General features: G+C 39.0%; 1 long non-coding RNA gene across 1 annotated transcript; it reads left to right on the top strand.

Moving 5' to 3' along the window:
• The first annotated feature begins 10761 nt into the window (after positions 1–10761).
• On the top strand, positions 10762–17009 carry LOC103315919. The gene is made up of 5 exons (XR_512123.4): positions 10762–10992; positions 11812–12014; positions 12475–12566; positions 12652–13084; positions 13279–17009. It is a non-coding gene; the product is annotated as an uncharacterized LOC103315919 (long non-coding RNA).
• The last annotated feature ends 500 nt before the right edge of the window (positions 17010–17509 follow it).

Genomic DNA, 17509 nt, shown 5'->3' with positions numbered 1-17509 from the left:
AGTTTCCAAACTAAGCACGGAATACGCTCACGATCCTTCTCGAGGTATCGCGACGCCCGATTCCGCATCGCCCCCGTCCTCTGGCGCAGGTTCGCGTATCACGCAGGCATATTCTCGCGAACGTGTTCTTAATTGCCTGTTGCGCTCGAGCTCTAGTCCCTGGTTAAGTATGTATGAATTATCGGGCGCGACGCGGCCATCAGGCGGAGCCGCTGCAAAAAGAAGGGGCAGAGGGGGCATCGGCAGCTCTGAAAGCTCGGCGGCGAGAAGATGATAGGCTCGCTCGCGCGTACGCCGAGGGGTGGGAGACGCGCTTTATCATCGTTTACTGCAAATGAAACCACCGGCTTACCTGCTTCTCCGCGGCGTTAATCGCGATCGGCTCCTCGCCGAAAATATGCATTATATAGGTATCGCATAAACGGAGGCACGCGCTGCTATCGCTACCTTGGCCGGCTGCGCGGCGCACGAGCTCGTTTTCGCTTCTTTTCTTCTTGGGGTTTTAGAACCTTGTTTCAGCGCGTTTCCAATTCGGAGATAAACCGCGACGCCGTGGTGCAAATAAATGTAAAGAAATAATTGAATGAATTCGAATAATTTAGCGACAAAGTTTTATAGCGTCGAGAAAAGGGCTTATGAAAACAAAAAGTTGAGCGAATAAATAATCCGAAGAGAAGGTAGAGGCACACACACACACACACACACACGCGCACTCGCGATACAAAGTATCTGACAAAGGAGGCTATTTATGGCTCGTTAAAAACTGGGCTATTACAGTGACAAAGAATAATCTTCAAGTCAGTTTTTTGACGCGTGAGAAAGTGAGAACGCAATAAAGTCTTTCACTGCATTCTACATAGCTCGAAGGCATATCTCTGCTAAAAGGTTCTCGTCAGAGAGGCTCAGAGGCCGCGCGCGCGCAGCACGAGTCAACTTTGTTCGAGAGCCGATCATAAAAGTGCGGTCGTCCCGCGTGTCCCGTCAGCCTCGCCGCCGCATCATCATCAGCGCGCATAAATCTCCGCCGACTGGGAGATGAACGTCTCGCTCCGCTTCCCCCCTTTTCGCTCCTATACCGCGATGCTTTTTTTCTTCCTCGTCGGAGACGTGCCGCTAATAAAATCTTGCCAATTCGACGTGCGGCGCGGATCGTCCTTACACCGCTTTTTTACGAGCTACATATACGCGCGCGGGAGCCTCTTTCGAGAACTTTAACGTCCCGCAGCCTGGCCCCATTATTCGACGACCGAAATAGAGACGTATAAAAGTTGCTCTCAAAGTTTTCAATCTAGTTGTTTTTTAATGTTTTCCTGCGCGCATCTTCAAAAGCGATCGTCAGACTAGCTCCAAAAGAGAAGGAATGCTCTGAATGCCAATTAGATACGCGATTGGCAAAGGCTACATTGTATTTTATCGCTCGGATTTGAATTTAACGAATGTGCTTGCGCGTCGATTCCTTTCAGCGGACTTTATGCGTCGTAAACACACGATACAATGTATACGAATCCATTTATTCGAATGACACATGCGTAAGTACGTATATTTCTAAAGCCATACGATGCGGCGAGAGAAGCGGATTGAATTTTGGAGTTTATATGGATGAGATTGCAAATACGATATAGAATCGCGGACAGAGTGAATGATTTTACGCGTCACGATCAGGGTCTTCATCGCATTGTGTACGAACCTTTCGCGCGCGAATAACGTTCGTTGCTGCGCGTTTCGATTGTTTCCTTCTCTCCGTTTTCGGCCTCTTTGTCTCCGCCTGGTCTTGAATTTTCACTCGTAAAAATCGCTCGAATCGGCATGAAAGTCAACGACAGATTACCATTACAAATTTGGACTCCTCGTTGCGAATTACGAGGCTATAGCTAATGGACGAGGCGTCGAAATATAAAATATAAAAAAGCCTGCATTTTTCTTAATGCGCGTTACAGCACAACACGCAGACCGGTGAACGCGTAATAGAGCAGGCGAGCGCGGCGACTCTCTTCCCTTTTCTTGTCCTGCGTGTATCACGATCGAAGAAATAGAGAGGAAAAGAGCGTGAGAAACTCGTAACCTCGTTCCCGATGCGTGCAGCGGTTTTTCGGAGCCGCTGAATAGAAGAAAAAAGTTCACCCTTAAGTGGGGCTGCTGCTGCTGCTGCTGCACACTGCACAGGTGCTTCATGAGGTCCGGCTCTCCTTTTCTCCGCGTTCACGTCGTTGTCCCGACAAATCCGTCGATGCAGCGAGCTGCTCGCGCACACGCGCTCGGGTTCATGAATGGAAGCGGAGAGCTCGAGGATCCAGATTTCGGGAAACATTGTTCGATAAGCGTCAATGTTGGTCCCCTTTCAAGCGGGAATGACGTGCGTGGCTGCTGTGTGCGTGTGTGTGTGTGTGTATACGGAAAGGGGGAAGAAAGGCAGACCCCCTTTCCTGCTTTTGTGCCGCAGCGCTGGGGTTGCGTCGAAGGGTTTTTCACACCTTGTTCGACGATGCGAGGGAGAAGAAATCGAGCTAAAGAGCGACAACATTATGCACAGCTGCTCTCTCTCTCTCTCTCTCTCTCTTTCTGGACTTTTTCTCCTCTTTCACCCGATTTTTATACGCACCGAATCGAAGCGAATGGACTGTGCGCGCGCGAGGCCCAAGGAGATCCGTCTTTATTTTCACGGTTCGGGAGATGACCTACTTCGTCGTTATCCCCTTCTTTTCCGTCGCCCCACACAAATATTAGCACAATGGCCCGCCGCTCCTCTATTATCCCTTTTCCGAAAATTCGTAAAGAGCAAAAGCGGGATATTACTGGGTAAAATTCCTTCGGCGATACGAAACAATTGATCCGATTCGAAAGCTTTTTTTTGCAGTCGAGTCGATAAAAAGGACCGAATAGCCGCCGGCAGCGTGAATCACGCGTTGCTGCATAATAGGTAGGGGAAGAGCCCGAATTCCGTAGAGTTTAAAGCTTTCTTCCGTTCCACTGCAGGATCGAAGCAGCCGTGCATAATTCGGCTAATCGAATCAAGCGAGCTGTCCATTCGGGGGAGAAAAAAACAGAGCCATGGAAATCGGTCTTCTAACGCTCCCGCTTCTCTAATTTAAAAATCTTCGAATCGGAAAAGGTTGCGCTCGCTTCCGAGGATCGTAAAGCGATAAAACGAGTCTCGATAATCTCAAGGATTTTCATAAACAAAAGACAGCGCGCATAAGCGAAGGAAAATATGCAAAGGGGCAGGCACAAATTCCAAGGGCAGTCGGGCTCTTTGTTTTCGACCGCCACCAGCGGCCCCCGTACACTCGGCTGTATAATGCTAGCGCATCTCGAGAGAGCCATTCAGACCGCGCTCGTTCGCTTCTTTTCGTCGATCCCGCCTTGACATGCAAATATCTCCGGCCGAAAGGAGGAGAGTAAAAAACACGTCGGCATCGCCGGCCGTACGGGAGCAATGCATCGTTACAATTAATCACGCGCGAGCCGTCGGTCGCATGCGAGATGCCCGCCGAGAGACGAGAGAGAGAGAGAGCGGCTACCGAAGCCGACAATTTGTTATGGTTGACAGGGTGTATACCGCCGCCGCGACGACGACGACGACGACGAGCCGCCACGGGGTATATGCACTTTTTCTCCGCGACCGCTGCCGATTAACGTATTCTCGATATATCCTTTTGTTCGACGGTCACTTACTTTCTGACGCGACGCAGCCTTACTCGTAATTTCGGTGTTCAGGTTATCCACCGACATGGGTGATTGGGTGACGCGACTTGATTTTGCGGCTGAAAGAGACGTGAAAGGAAAGCCGTCTCAAAGCGAGGCATTATTTGGTCTGTAGCATACCTCTTATATAGGCACTAGGGACTCGAAGAAAAGATGCCTGTCACGTCCGCTGCGTTTTTAGAAGCTGTTTTGATACTGACAATGTTCTATTCGATAGATACATTCCCGTGTAAGGTTAACTTTGGTTAAAAACGGACATACCTAGCAGCGTATGTATTTTCGCAGCGGCTAATATTCCCTCGATCGGTCCAACAGGCTCCTGCAGGTTTCTCGATCGACTGATTGTCCCGGGAAAAAGTCTGGATACGAATCACTTTGGTAATTGGTTGTTGCATCGAAAAATTGCAGTATACGTTTACGGACATACAGTGTCGTCACAGAGTGCGCCACATTCCGGCCACAAGAAAAAATTCAGCCCACCGCGGTCCGCGAGCGCGCGCAGGCGTCGATTACGTCAGCACTTGTCACTTTCGTTTTTTAATAAGCAAGAAAAAGTCGCAACACTACGATATTACAGTTGACAATAAACATATTACATCAACAACGAGGTGTAGAGCGCCACAGGTCAGTCTCAGCAACGAATATAGACTTCCTATAGAAGAACGGTTCTGGGTTAAAATGGGGGGACGAAAGCTTGGGTAACAGGCCGTTAGTTCTGTTACCCAACCGCTCGGCGGCGCCACCTATGAGTTTCCTACAGCTTGGCGCGCATATGAGCACGCACAAGCAGACGATTCATCATTCATGCAGTATATTATGTAAAATATACTTTTTAACAATAATGAAAGTAAATAAATGACAAGAAAATGAATAATGAGTGTGTAAGGAGGTTTTACAAAAGTATTGGTTGCGACAACCATATTTTTCTGACTAGGAAAAAACCGCGAAAACGCAGCTCCTGTCAGTTTCCCGCTCGATCCTGCTGTGTAAACAGCGCGAAGAGAGCTTTACCGCAGTCTCTGTGTTTGTTGGTCATTGTAGTCGACAGTTTACAGATTTTTTTTGCAACAAATAGCGATAAATAATAGTAGTGAATAGGGAAGTACATCGTTCTAGTTTCGTGAGATTTTTTTGGATAGGTTTATCGTGTTTAGCGAAGAAGATTTCGTGGTCAGCATGTCGCCTCCACGTGCACTTTGTGTCTACACCGATTGTGGAACATCGAAGGCAAAAAATCCTGATTTGACCTTTCACAGATTTCCCAGTGATGAGATACGGTAAATCTGTTTATCACGAGTGTTATTAGAGTAAATAAATGTGAAAATTCAGTAATCAGAGGTTATAATAACGTCCGAAATTCATGAAAATCTTTATACATTAGTAAAAGTTTCAGATGTAGATAAATTAAAGGAAAATTGCAGAAATAAACAAATAATTTGATGATTATCAAGGTAAAAAGTCTATACAAAACATTTTTAACGAGAAATTTGGTTTTTTTGTACCAAAAATAGTGATGGTTTTGGATTTCAATTTTGCATTTATTGGTTTTTGGTTTTGATGAGCAAGTGATATTTTATTTAGATATAATTTATTCCTTCCTAGGAAGCCTTGTAATAGTGATTTTTTGAGTTTGTCTAAAAACGTGTGGGAAGTGTGTTTTGATGCATTCTGAGTCGAGAAATGGTCTTTTTGGAAAATGTCCGTACGGATGCGTGTGTGTGTCCGTTTTTACCTTTTGTCTACTCGTTTTTTTTTATAGTGATTTTTCAGTTTTGTGATTTGAGTTTTTTACGATAAAGTCATTGAAAAAGTTAAGAAAAGTAAATTGCTTAATATGTACCTGAAAGAAAATAAAATTACCTATCTTTTTACCGCGGAAAATTTTTATTATCATTCGTCGTTTTTTTATTATACACCATTTAGTTTTACGTTAAGTATGATGCATGTGACGATGACTTGTAACAATATTTTGTTTTTTTATCAGTAGTTAATACTCGTTTGTCTTTTCACGTTTTACTGAATTATTTATTGTATTTTTATCATAATAATCATTTATAATTTCTAATCATTAAACAATTGCACAGTCGGCTCGTTTTAATTAATCTTGATCTTTGCAAATATTGAGCAACATTGTATATTTATAATCTTATTCTACAACTGGGCATACACAAAGTTGTACGTGCAATTGTTTATTGATACAAATATCTATATGTTCATGTATTCTCTTATTATATTAATACTTTTTGAAAAATATTCAAGTACAAACAAAAATTATTGTATGCCCCATACAACCCTTTTGTATATTTAAACTAAATAAATTTCACTACTATTTTTCAACTTTAGTAGTAATTTTACAATTTTTGTTGGCGAATGTTTTAATAAAATGGGGTTATTTTTACTGAATACGAATAATCTAATTTAATTTAAGATAATAATATTAACTTGTGCAAAGTATAGATGCTTACATATTTAGTAAATTTAATGTGGTCAATAATAATTAAATAAGCAGTCCAACGTTTCAATTTTGAAAATTCCCCATTTATTGCCCAACTGATGAGGAGCATTCTACCAAGGAATTGATTTGATCCAATATATATGGTTTAACTTTAGGGTAATTTGAATATTAACTTAAAATAAAATCTGGGAAGCAAACGGTGCATGTTTTTATCGTACACGTTTTTTTTTCATTTTTAAAATATATCATATTTTAATTTTTGTATGTAAAAGTATTTAAATAAATGGTCAATGAAACGACTTCTATTATATTTTTCTACAATCGCGATTGTTTTATAATCGAACGTAAAATAACGTAAAGATTATGTACCCAACGTGAATTGCCGTACAGCATGGATTGCCACGTATTTTTAGCTTGTAGCTCTGTATATCTTGTTTTTAATCAGCTCATTTTATAAAATATGATATTTTAAACGCCGAAATCGTCATTTTATCGCAATCTTTTTAATCTGCCCTATTTCAATTACTAAATAAATAATTTTTCCGTCAATAAGAAGCTATTTCAATAAAATCCGAATTTTATAGACGTTCCGAATGGGTTCTACGAATAGGCAACTCAACTTTGGTAGATATGACTAAGCAGCAGTTAGACAACAAGCGTATCTGTTCATTGCATTTCACAGATGATGATGTGATGAATATTGATAAAGCAGGTACGAGAAAACTTAAGAGTTCCGCAATCCCAAAAGCATTTGTGTTATGTACAGTTCCAGAAGGCTCTCAAGACGTAAATGAACATGTTACTCATGAAATCGATGAACCAATTGATGATAGTTTACTTGATGATACTTTATTAAATTCAGATTTGCCACAATTAGTTAATGTAGAGCCAAGATTGATCGATTTAAACGAGCCAACATGTTCAACTGTACGCGCTTCTTCTTCGACAAATGCACGCGAAGTAAATTCAAGTATACTTAACACCAGTCAACTTTTCCAAAATCAAACTTCAACTGATGCGTATATGAATTCAAAACAAAAATTAGAAGAAGAAGTCGCTAAATTAAAAAAACAATTACTTCAAAAAGATGAAAACTGCAAGAAATCTATAAAATTAGTACAAATAGCCGCTAAAGCTCAACTAAAAAAACAGAAATGTAAAATCATAAATTACCAAAAAGTTTTGAAGAGTAAAAACAAAAAAATCGTTAATTTGAGTAAAAAGATCGAAAAAAATGATGAAGTTTTAGATTTTATTAAACAATTTGAAAAATTAAATGAAAAACAATTAAACTTCTTCAAAATGCAGACTAATCATATTAAAAAACGTAAATGGACAGATGAGGAAAAACAATTTGCTTTACAGTTATTTTATACATCTCCTAAAGCTTATTGTTTTTTACGTAATAAACAGAATTTTGCTCTCCCTTGCGTAACAAATATTAGGAAGTGGGTTAATGAAATAGATTTAGCTCCGGGAAAATCTGAAAATTTGTCTAAATTGTTAAAAGCTAAAGCTGACGCGATGTCTTCAAAAGAACGGGAATGTGTACTAATGTGGGATGAGATGAGCATAAAAAAATGGTTAGATTACAATTCTAAAAAAGATTATGTTGAGGGATTTACAGATTTAGCTGAACACGGTCGAAGCGCGCAGGCGGGTAATCATGTTTTAGTTTTCATGTTAAGGGGTAGACAGTATAATTGGAGACAACCTGTCGCTTACTATGTTTCACATAACGCTGTTTGTGGTACTCAACTCAGTAAAATTATTTTGGATATTTTAGATTATGTAGAAGAAACCGGTTTTAAAGTAAAATCCATGGTTTGCGATGGGGGTTCTCCAAATCGAACTGCAGTTAATACTTTAAAAATTAAGAAAGATAAACCTTACATTGAGCGATATGAACGTAAAATTTTCTTTAACTACGATGCTCCTCACCTACTTAAATGCCTCCGTAATAATTTTAGGCTTCATCAAATGATCGTTGAGGGTAACAAAGTATCTTGGGACGTTTTAAAAGAATTGTACGCTAAAGAAGAAAACTGCATTTCTAAATCGGCACCTAAATTAACTTTGAAACATCTCGAACCTAATCCTTTTGAAGTAATGGATGTAAGCTTAGCGGCTCAAATTTTCAGTAACGCAGTTTCATCTGCTATATTAACTGCTTCTTTTGTAACTACGGACAAATTAAATAATCCACACAGTATAGCCACGGGTGATTTTATTAAAAAAGTTAACGATCTTTTCGATTGCTTAAATAGTAGAAGCCCTAAAGACAAAAATCCTTTGCGTCGACCTTTATCCGATCACAATCCACAGGTTGTAGATTATTTAAAAAATAGTTTAGAGTGGATCAAAACATGGAACTGCGAAGATCTAAAAACAAACCCAGCTTGCTTTGATGGTTTTTATTTAACAGTAAACAGCATACTTTTGCAATGGGAGGACATGAAAGCAAGCGGTGGTTGTTATCTCTTAACATCGCGATTAAATCAAGATCCACTCGAAAACTTGTTCGCGGTTTTAAGAGCTCGGGCCGGTCATAATCAAAATCCGACAGCGATGCAATTAAGACATAACTTACAGTATACTATAGCCGCGAACATAAGATCAGCCTCGAAGTCAACGAATTGTGAGCCAGATGGAACAGTACCATTACTAGCAACAGACAATATCGAAAATAAAGATCGATTTACAGAGTCCACAGAGTCCGTAGATAACATTGTTAATAGCATTGAAAATAATAACCCTGCAACAATTAGTGATGTCGACAATAACCTTTCTACTAGTAATGATATTTCATATGAACAGACGATCAATTCATCTGAAATTATTGAACATGATGAATTTATCAGTAAAGGTGATGAATCTGAGGCTGATTATGAATCATGTACAGTAATTGAGGATCGTATTGACTTGCCTGCCGATGAAATAGTGTCTGCAGATATGCATAACTTAGTAGAAAGTGTCAGTAATCTTAGTAATCTTAGTACTACATCCAGTTTAGAGAATCATTCAGATAAAGCCAATAGTATTTTAAATAATGACAATGAATCAGCATCTTTATATAATTGCTCAGTAAAATATGTTGCAGGTTATATAGCTACAAAATGTTTTGCAAAATTCAAATGCTCAGATTGTGTAACTGCCTTTACAAGAGAAAATAGAAATTTTGAAAAAAATAATGATCTTTTGATATTTTTTAAAGCATATAAAGTTTTTAATAGTTCGAATCAATTAGGTAATCTTTGTATTCCTTCCGATTTTTTTAATAATGTTATTGACACAGCTTATACTTCTTTTCAATGTCATTTTGAACATATTTGCCATGAAAAAAATGTTGCTAAGAGATTAATATACGAAATTACACTAAAAATTAATGAACTTTATCCAGAGTACTTTAATATTGATGGGCCATGTAAATCGCATCGACAACGTATAGTAGCTTTTTTTGTGAGAGTGCACATTTTTTATAAATTAAAATGGATTAATCATCGCGCACGTGATGCAAATAAATGTCAAAAACGTGCTGTTGCTGGTGAGAAACCGAATGCCAAATTACAGAAATTAAGTCATCGATAGGCACAGTTCGAGTATATAAAAATAATTTTTTCAAACAAATTCTAAAGTCATTTTTAGCAACAAATTTTATGTCTCGAAGATAATCAAAGTGCTTATTTGCTTATTGTGTCGTCTCAGCCAATTATTACTTCATACTTTATATTTTATTTTGTTCACAGAGGAATTCTTATAAATTGTCGATAAACGGTATTAATTTTTTTAAATAGAATAAGCACTGCTTTTTATTTAAAATTATTTTTGTTTACAACTTTTAATCACTCATCAATATAAAATCATTTGTATTTAATTGCATGCGCATAATAAATATTTTAACTCATTAATTAAATCATAGTTTGTTTTGATTTTTCATATTCTTTTCTTTTCTTTAATTAATTAAATATTTGTAAATACCTTCATTAACAGCAGTTGCATGAGTGTTGATCGATAGTTGCATGAAATGTAAATAATTTATGTGTATCATCATCGCCATTCCTACACCTATGCTTTCCTTTTATCCTATCCTTTTCCTGATGGAAGAAAACTTAGCCACCTTCCCGATTGGTTTCCATCGAATAATATTAGTTTGATTGTTTTTATTTTGATGGCTGTTTTTAATTATAAACAAACTAATATTAACTAAGAGCAAGTATCCCGATTTATTGTTTTTACGCACACTGTAGCGAAAATTAAATTTTAAGTATCACGTAATAATTAAACTATTATACACTATTACAATTTTCATAGTGCGTCACATATAATATTTATTTATTATTTACATCTACGCTGCTATTATTTAATTTTATAACATTCATGTAGCAAGGAGATTGACATTCGGCTGACTTGACGACTGCAAGCTTAAAATTTGAATGGCGCCGTGAGAGTGAGAGAGACAGCACGATAGAAATTGATGGCTGCCGCCATCTCGCGGAGCGTACCGAACTATCGCTTTCCGTCCCCTCGCCGCTATACGAACCGTTCTTCTATATGAAGTCTATATTCGTTGGTCTCAGCGTGGTCGGGTCGTGTGCAAAAATCTCGAGTTCGCGGGCTCGCGGCCCCACCCCGCCCACCCCGCCCACCGCGAGCAACGCCGCCACTCGTCCTTTTTGCTCCCCGCGGAACATCTCAACGCTCATTCTCGATTCTCGAAGGTTCGCGGGGAGGGACGGGTGACAGAGTACAGAGTTCGCCGCCGGGCAGTAGGTATACTGCAGCGCAGTGCGAGGCCGAGTCTACGGGAGGCATCGACGATCGCCCTGTACCTGTAGGTAATAATTGGGAAAGTGATTCGTACGAAGTCGCGAATGTGTCGGAACGGTGTTTTTTCGGATTTGCGTGATCGTTGAATCTAACGACCTGACTTCCTCTGAGAATTCGTAATAACCATCAATCGTATTAATTAAATATTTATATTAGTTCGGAAGTGAGCTATATATAGATATGCGTTTCGCGGCTTCCCGCCTCGCCTCCTCTGTCAAAATCTCGCGGCATCGCCTAGCTCTGAATTTTTTTCGAAAAATAACTGTCGTACTCTCGACGTAAAGGTATTTCGCGAACCCCGACGAGATCAGTCGAGCATTTTTCTGCAGCACTCGTAAAATTGCGGTTGAAATCTTGAATCAGTTGGCGAAACGAGCACACTATGCTGCATATAGTGCACTAATTCGACAAATATTCAGCTTGACGAAGCCCCTCGGCTCGCGAATATATCGCCCCCTCCCCCTTTTTCCTAAAAAATCCAACCGTCATAAGCATAGTCTGAGATCAGTATATATAGAACACCGAGTCGGTTAGGCGGGTGACGGTTACACCCTGCACAGCGCGAACGTGAGCTAGTCTCGTCACCTCGTCAGTCGCGCGCGAAAACCACCACCGCGAGAGAGCAGTTTTTTTCTGGAAATCATAAGTAACCGTTGGAATTTCGAATCGGTTTACTCGTTTCCGGTGCGGATATCGCGAGGTCGAGCAACGACGCCAAAACGTATTCGCGAGTTATTTCGCCGGGGCTCGCCGGAGCCGGCAACTCGTCGCGACGTCGAGTCTTCCCAGATCGTAACGAATTCTAATGCTGATCAACATCAAACTAGGCAAACAATGGGAGAAGAGAGCAACACTTGGCGCCGTGTGCATCGGATGACCGTTATTTTTGCAACCGCCAACCAATCTACCTGTCGCAAATTCCAACATGGCGGTCATCGGCGGCTCAAGTGCAGTACCTCTGCGGGATATCAGGAGATGATGCGACTCCTGGTGCGATTGCAGTGAAAGGGGAGAGCGACGCAATTTATAAGTAATTAATCAATATAGTTTAAATAATTTGATCCATATATTTAAAATTTTTTCATAGTAGCAACTGGTTTATTGGAGTGCGGGTATGCAAACTCAGAATGTTTAGGCTGTAATTTAATTCTACAAATTTTTGAGCGTACTAAAGTCCATGAAGAAAATTGTTACCAAGCGTGCTTAAAAATTGCAAATGTTAGTTAATAATAAATTTTCTCTCATGATATGAAGAATATAAAGGAATAATATGAATATGATAGAAACGATTAAAAGGCTGAGAGCTATAACGACTAGACAGTGAGAAATAAGTTTTTTGCTTTCCATAAATTGTTTTACAATATTATCAAGTTATCCAATATTTTGAATTTTTGTAATATCCTCGTTGCTTTGCTGACTGGTTGTTTGTTCTCTAAAAAATTAATCCTTATTTATACTGTTTTACCAATATATATGTGTGGCGTTTCCAGCTATTTCAGTCAAACTTCATTGAAAATGCTTACAATTTCACACATGCTACCAATCGTCATATTTTGCCTTTTTCAACGCAATTTCGTTGTTGGTAATCTACTCAAGTTATTCAATTTCTTTTGTTCTGATATTACTTTTTTTTTTTTGTAATACTAATATATTTATAAAATTTCCAGCTCACAACACCTGCGAATGAACAAATAACTTGGACCTGAAATGTGGGACCTTATTCGGCTAGGCTATACTGGAAGACGGACCCGATGCCCTCTTAGGGGTAGAGATTGTTGGCTTAACCAACAAGGTGTGTGTCTTCAAAAAAGGCAACGCCGGAGATGTCTTCCCCTGAAGAACTATGTTTATCATACGCCACTCACATAACACATAGGTGGTAGAAGTCTCCACTTACTACAGTCTATACCAAGAGACGGACCCGATGCCCTCTTAGGGGCAGAGAGTGTTGGCTTAACCAACATGGTGTGTGTCTGAAAAATGACAACGCCGGAGATGTCTCCTAGGAAAGGAATGTATAGATCAAGCACTACTGATCCATACAGAGGTGGAGAAAGGCCCCGTTTTTGAAGAAAGACGAAATGAAGATTTTATTATTTGGTAAGCTTGTTGCTATTTTTACCATTTATCTTAATCAACTAAATTTAGTACAAGTTATATACTTTTGAACTTTTTAGTGATTTTCTGTTGATTGATTTTATTTTTATTGATACGTTAATTACGAATTTTCTTAAATTTCTATTTACACATGCGTGCTTTAACAATATAACTAATATTTTATGATCTTTTTTCAGTTGGAAATTCTATGTGATTGGAATGTAAAATTACTTCGTATAATTCTTGCTGTCATCAATAATCAAAAATTTGATGATTACAAAACATTATAATTGATTAATTTCATAGTTGCACTTTGATGATATGAATTCACTATTTATGTGAGTTATTTTGTTTTATTTATTTTATTTTATTTATCATTATTTAAATTCCGTGATATTTTTTACTTTATTAACATCTTTAATTCATTTAAAAATTAGTAGTAAACACGTTAACTATAGATAAATCAATAATTAGATACTAGAATCTGCCTTTTTGTACATGTATGACAGCATCATTGCAAGCACAGGGTACAACAAAACTAATATTTGAGACCGCGTATCTCATGCACATACTCATGCGAGTGCAATTGTACGAAAAGTCTTGTGAGCGGGCTCGAGTTCCTTGAGAAATTAATTCTATTGAGTACAAGGGCAATATTTCATGGCGGAGCATAACAGTAGCATTGGTATAGGCACAGCTCCGAAAAGTTGTTAAATATCGTTTGACGTAGTGGTGATTTACTTTTAAAGCGTGCTATCGTTAAACAGGTCGAGCGATCCGATACATTATTACGCGCGTTCACGTGCATACAGTCACCGATATATATAGCCACATAGGCATTCGCATACTCGTTTTCTGCATAAGCAAAGTACCTAATTTATGACTCTCGGGTTCCCAAAACTATAATCGCATACACCAAGGGTTAACCAGTAAGGCTTTTTCTCGAAAACTTACGTGCGTTTGCACGCGTTGTCGACTTGCCGAGATCATTTCTTTTCGTTCAATCAATCATATTCATCTTTATTTTCAAATGTATGCACGTTCGCGAATTATGGCAACGCATGCAGGATGCTTTGGTCTTGTAAAATATGGACTAAGATGTTGGGCGAGTTTTTTTGCTACATTGTATGGAGAACAGTGTGCAATGCACGTATGGGCGAATTTCGTGGTCGTGTTTGTGAAGCCGAGTCATAAATTCAGGCGTAAGGTACAAATACGCATGCAGGTTTTTTTGGTCGTTGATTATTCTTTCGACGTGGCCATCCTCAAAATATGCCGAGTCCGTGCACGACTTAATAATTGTGACATTTATTGAATTAAATTGTCATAATTATTTATGGGTTTTTATAGGGAGAAAAGCATCTCGCCTGATATTTATTTTTTGGACGTCGAACGTGTTTGCTTGAGGCCCCTGAGACCATGTGAACTGTAAAAATAACAAGAATTATCATAAGCCATGCATTGTTTGCGAAAAACTGCAACATGCTGATACATTTTAAATGTTTTCCACTAGCTTTAAAAGGTAATTACCACGTAATTTTGTTTCGAGACAACGTGAAAAGTGCAAAGTGTCGGCTCCGCATTAAGATCGGTATCTGCGTCTTTGGCTCGCGCTGTACAGCTCTGGTCATCTTCTATATACTTAGCTCTTTTCAGCACGAAGCCTCGAAGGCAACAAGAAGATAATGCGGTGTCTTTCTTCTTTTCGCGCGCAGCTCTCGCACTATCCTCTACATTTAAACGACTGTTCGGCTGTCTATATTATAGTCATCGCATGCGCTTTTGCTCGAAAAAGGCAATTCACGGGCACACGCTCTGTTTTCTCCCACCGGGCGAGCTGCGCGTGTGCCTCAGCGACGGCAGGTGGGCCCCGTCTTTCTGCGTGTTGTTGCCAGATCCGCAGTGATGAATACGAGTTCGTGATGCGAAGTGGGAACGTAGAAATTCGTCATTCTTTATTTTTGGTTCTTTGAGTCGAGTTTCTTACAGTTTAGTATGAAAATTAAATTAATAAAAAGTTCAAATCAATAGTTAAAATGTAATACTGACACAAACAAAAGACGGGTTGCAATCCGATTATTTGGCCTGTCTCCATTAGCGTTCCAATCTTCGCGCGAGATTGTTATAATGTGCATTTCCGCTGTCGGCTTATTGTCAGTTAGTATACGTGCGATTATTAGCCGTGATTAGTCAATTGACCAAAGTGTCAGCGGAAAAGATTGACAAGGAGCCCGCAGTGAACTCGCTCTACCGTGAGCCGTGACGGAGTTTATATGGCAGGCTGATTTAATCGAATCAAGTAGCATCACTTTGAAGAGCTTATCATTAAAGAACATTTAGTAAAGATTTTATTCGGGATTCAGACATCGTAGCTACGTTGTAACGAGGATGGGGTCTGTAGAATGTAGCTGGGCGAGCGAAACTACTTAAATAGGATGATTACTTTTTTTTATTCGATGGATTAGGTAAATAGTTAAACTGATACTCTTGAGAAATATGCTTCAATGTGATGGCGAGTGTATAAGGCACTTTAGGAGGCGAAAAATGACTGAATGAAAAAAGACGTAGAGGTGTTCGATTGGTCTTCTGTTCGATTGGTGGGATCCCAGGTAGGATCTCAGTTAAACGAGTTTATCCGGGAGTCTCCAGGGGGTCCTCCGAACGCGAAACGACCACGACTGGAGAACGGGATTCGAATGAGAAATCGGCATCGCGCCAACCAGTCACGTGAGAAAGGGAAAATATGCGTGTTGGGATCGCATGCTTCGCTAACTTCAAAGGGTTTAGTTTTTTACAAAAAATATTATTGCGTACTATTTAAACGGGAGACTTGAGTTTTATTCCTCGTATTGCAAAAAATGTTAAGACATTTGCATTTTTCAAATACCGTACAAGAAATATTAGAAAATGTTCGTGACTTACGAGCATGGAGATCTTAAAAAATTCATGAATATTATTTATATTAATGAGTTTAAAGCGGGCTGATTCTTTAATAGCTCAATAAATTAGATTTAAATTGATTTAAAATTAACTCATTACTCGCTTCTCTTAAGACATGCAATATGCTCACGTGATAACTATACTTTCTCGTTTAAATCATACATAATTGTTGTGCACATTTTTAATTGTGTTGTAATGTCACGCACATGAAATATAGAATGTTTAGACGCGAGTCGCACCTTGTCACGGGTATTCAGATATTACGTTCTGAAAAACGGCTACCGATTTTTAACGCTTATATTATTTTTTTGCTTTGAGATATAAGAGCTTGTCAGTGCGAAGTCACTTTGCACTCCCGTCCCCTCATGGTCGCAGATATTATGTAATCGATAGTGAGCAAACGATGCAAATTTCTTGCATCTTTTCGTATAGGTTTAATTCCATCTTGTCAGCTCGAGGACGTCGGCTAAGGAAAAAGAGACCGATCCCGCAGTTTCGACGACGCGTACGCCTTATACACTTATCATAAAAAAGCAAAGGGGGAAAAAGAAATGCAGCTCAATTGGGGTTGCAGTTATTTGGATACGCGGCTCATTCATCATACGCAAGCCACTTTTTATACAACCGAAAGAATACTTCCTGTACAGACATTTCGTTAAACAGAGAACGTGTATTATAATGTTATGCAACATCTCTTCCTATTTATATCCAGTTTATTGTTAACAGAAGTAGCGAGGGTCTTTTTTGTCGAATAATTTTTCTCTTGGATCCGTTACACTTGCCGCACACGTGGCCGACGTCACAAAAACTCGACTTGCTTCCTATTTGTAATAGGGTGCGGCGAGTGTGGCCAGTATGGCTTGAGCGCCTGTCGCCATCTACAGGCTGCCAACTCGCCAAAAATCGCCACATTATACTTGTACAACCAATGAAATCGCTACAACCTATTAAGTACGCCTAGCTTGGCGCGAATGTTCAAATATTCGAATTGGGAAATTTTATAATGATAGAATAAAACTATTTTATAAATATTTATTTGTATTGTTTTTTTATTATAAATAATTTAATACAAAATAAATTAACATTTAGCGGTAAAGATGTTTCCGTAACAATTAGAGATAACTTATTACATTAAGTTAATCGAAAATGAAAGATTCGGTCAATAAACATCTTTAATGTTTATACATGGAATCTCGTACGATTCTAATAACCCTATAACCTCATATTCCAATTCTTCTTGCAATTTGCTTTCATTTTCGGATACATTTTTTGGGTACACTACTTTATAATTAAAATCTGCTAACATTTGAGACGTTGGTATAAAACTTTGGCAACAGGTATGGTTAGAATAAAATCGTAACCTTATTCTTAAAATGGAATCTAACATATTTATCAACATTTTATTTCTCAGTTTGGTTTTCACAGTATTCATGACAGAAAATACTCGCTCCACTACAGCATTACTTGATGGCAGGCTGAGCATTGTCA

The sequence above is a fragment of the Nasonia vitripennis genome, chromosome 3 (genome assembly GCF_009193385.2).
Source record: "Nasonia vitripennis strain AsymCx chromosome 3, Nvit_psr_1.1, whole genome shotgun sequence".
NCBI classification, from domain to species: Eukaryota; Metazoa; Arthropoda; class Insecta; order Hymenoptera; family Pteromalidae; genus Nasonia; species Nasonia vitripennis.
The sequence above is the reverse complement of the archived record's forward strand: the minus strand, read 5'-3'. Positions and strand labels throughout refer to the sequence as shown.